At 37.1% G+C, this 3139-nt stretch overlaps 1 long non-coding RNA gene across 1 annotated transcript in view; it reads left to right on the top strand.

Moving 5' to 3' along the window:
- Nucleotides 1-15: 15 nt before the first annotated feature.
- Nucleotides 16-3139, top strand: part of LOC103919945 — a 5015-nt gene continuing 1891 nt past the window's right edge. The window contains exon 1 of the long non-coding RNA XR_663764.1: nucleotides 16-143. This is a non-coding gene — a long non-coding RNA (uncharacterized LOC103919945). The remainder of the gene's footprint in view (nucleotides 144-3139) is intronic.

The raw sequence follows: 3139 nt of genomic DNA, 5'->3' as shown, positions 1-3139 counted from the left end.
CAGCTCCCTCCCAGCAGCTAAACGGCTGTTGAAAATTTTAAGAGGGAGGTTTCAGGGAAGCTCTCCCGACCTGCAAGTGCTTTGAAGTTCTGATTGGCCCTAATGGCTCCTGTGACAGGAGTGAAAAGTGAGCGTCGGAGGGGGTAAAGCAATTACATAAACTCCTTAAATAATTCAATTTCACTTCTTTGAGTATTCTGGTGCTACCTCATTGTCTGTTTCAGGGACAGCTTCCTATTAGGGAGCTGTCAGGCGAGCAGTGATGGCTTTCTTTGGCAGAAGGAGAAACCTTATTTTAAATAAAGCCTTTCTAAGTCAAATTGGTGTCTCCTGGAAAGCTCACAAAACTCAACTTTTAAAACTTCTAGCACAGTCCCTGAGAATTTCTTCGCAATGATCATGCACGCTAAATGTCTTTCCAGACTTGCCATGGTTCTCAAACTTGGAGAAAAACTGCTGCCTTTTTGTGCTTTTCCTGAGGGTGAATTATGAAGGGGTTTTTTTCGGTGAATAATGTGCTACAGAAGCACAAGTACCAAAAATAAAATTCAGTATCATGTCACTATTTATTTTTCTTCTTTGCCTTTCTCTCTAGATTTTCTTTAGATCCAACAAGAATAGGAGAGTGGATAATGCATATGCTTTGTAAAGTCCAAAATGTTGTGACAAACAAACTTACTTTTCTTTGCTCAAAACACGTTGCATCTTCATCTTTTGACCTAACTGAACAAACTACATGACTTAGAATAGATACTGTTCTAATGACTTGACTTCATACAAAACTCAAGAGTAATGGAATGTGTATATCGTGTCCTAAATTTCTCTAAGATCTTCTATTTAAAACAGTGTGGATTCTATTAAGATATTTACAAGGAAGAATGAAGCAAGTTAAAAGTTTGCTTTTTTTTTTTCCAGGTATCCATCATACTACAGTAGTGTGTTATTTGTGTTAGTTCTATTCAAATAGATCTTACCTCTAGAAATCATGTTTCGTTGGTGGCTTATACTATTTTACATATCCCACAGTACTAAAAACATCCGCAAAGGGCTGGCAGATATGACACAGGACTTACTGAAAACTTTCTGAAGTAGCGGCTGGAGGTCAGGCAGTTTTCTTAAACAGTGCTAGGTGCCTATGCCTGTGTCTGAAATCTGATCTGCTGTAGTGACAAATAAGTTTCAGTATCACTACATCTAAGCTGCAGAAATTTCCCTCCCAGCAGACGTTTGCTTACTTGAGCATCCCAGAGCTTTGCATATATCTAGTTCCAGTCTCCTTTGTACAGTTACCTTTAATTCTAAGTGTTTTCACACACCAGTAGAAAATTAGTATCGGCATCTTTTAGAGTGGGAAGGAAAATGTTTATAGAACTGTAAGGTATTGGCAAAGAAGCAGCAGCTCTGTGGGAAATTAACCTGATTTGGGTATTCCCACTCAATTGATTGTTACTGTCTGTTCACCTACAGTTCATCCAACAAGTGTGCTGAATTTATTCAACAATGCTATATCATCTGTATTATAAACGTCTAGCTGAGGTACTTAACCATCTGAAAAAGAAGATCCTGAGAATCTTCCAGTGGTTTTATATATCCTATGGTATCGTATGTCCCTTCTTTTATTTCAGTCATCTGATACTGCCTGCTTTATTCTCTCATCTCAGGCAAGTGATTTTATGTCTTAATTTTCAGGAAGGAGCAGATTCATCAACTGTATTCATCACTGTTAATAAACAGGGAAATTGATAGTGTTAAATTCTCTTCTGTAAAGGGAATAAAATGGCATGTGTAAAAAGAATATGTTGAGCTGATGGTTTTGGTACCTACACATTTGAACAAGAGGCCATAAACATTTGAAAACTGTAAGGGAGCTGCCATTCAAAGAGAAAACGTTAAGAAACTTCCTTGCTTATGGCATGGGTAATAGATTAAGACTTTTTTGTGAGGTTTCATTGCAATGTGTAAATTTAAGACAAAATCAAAAATAAATTTTATCTTAGTTGCGTTTGACTTCATGCCTTTGAAAGAGATGATATTGCTGCTGGAGAATAAATTTTTGTGTTAAATACTGAATATGTTTTCAGTAAAGTACAAATGGAATAGTTTAAAATATAGGAAAGCATATGTCTTAATACTGGAGCACAGAGTTTGATTTATTCTTTATCACGTTCTCTGACAATTACCTGCATCTCTAGACATGGGCAAAAAAGCACTGGAGAAAGAGCATGTTTGTGAAGATGTACTTGAATTACTGAAATTTGTGTACATAAGCAGCTAAGACTCAAGAAATTAAAAGATACCTTCAAGTTCTCTTCCTATGACTCAGCTTGTGCAGTTGGTAACAAGTTCTATATTTAAACATAAATAGCAAAGGTCCCGGCATAGTTACACAGCTTTAATGCAACTAAGACTCATATGTGTATTTTACAAATGTGAACTATGACCACTTGTGCAGCTATCCTAATCCTAGCAGTATTATTTCTGTTAAAGTTTTAAATATCCCCGATATAAAAAAATACCATATTCTCATTTTCTCATGATATGTGTCTCAAGCTCTTTATCCAGAGCTGAAAAACAATACTGCAGTTAGTGGTCTCAATGACGTTTTTGCTTTAAGTGACCTCATTTCTGGTCCACAAAACATTAAAAAAAATCAAATTTTCAAGGTTTAAGGCAGAAAATTAGTAACATGTTTACCACATAAATTAAATGATTACAAGTAAAGTGGAATCTTGTTTTTCAGAAGCACAATCTGAGCTTTAAGGTCTGGGCCATATTTCAGAATATAGAAGAGTTTTGGTATCTTTTGGTACTATAATGTTTGGCTGAGGCTAATTATATGATTATTTTTTGTTCCCTCCCTGCTTTGTAAGTGTCAGTTACAGTTGTCTGATACCAACTGTCCTGGTTTCGGCTGGGATAGAGTTAATTTCCTTCCTAGTAGCTGGTACAGCGCTGTGGTTTGGATTTAGGATGAGAACAATGTTGATAACACACCGATGTTTCAGTTGTTGCTAAGCAGTGCTTACACTAGCCAAGGACTTTTCAGCTTCCCATGCTCTACCGACTGAGAAGGCTGGAGGGGCACAAGAAGCTGGGAGGGGGCACAGCCAGGACAGCTGACCCAAACTGGCCAAAGGGA

This window comes from Pygoscelis adeliae, unplaced genomic scaffold (assembly GCF_000699105.1).
Source record: "Pygoscelis adeliae isolate BGI_AS28 unplaced genomic scaffold, ASM69910v1 Scaffold113, whole genome shotgun sequence".
Lineage (NCBI taxonomy): Eukaryota > Metazoa > Chordata > Aves > Sphenisciformes > Spheniscidae > Pygoscelis > Pygoscelis adeliae.
Note: the sequence above shows the minus strand (reverse complement) of the source record. Positions and strands in the feature narration are given on the sequence as shown.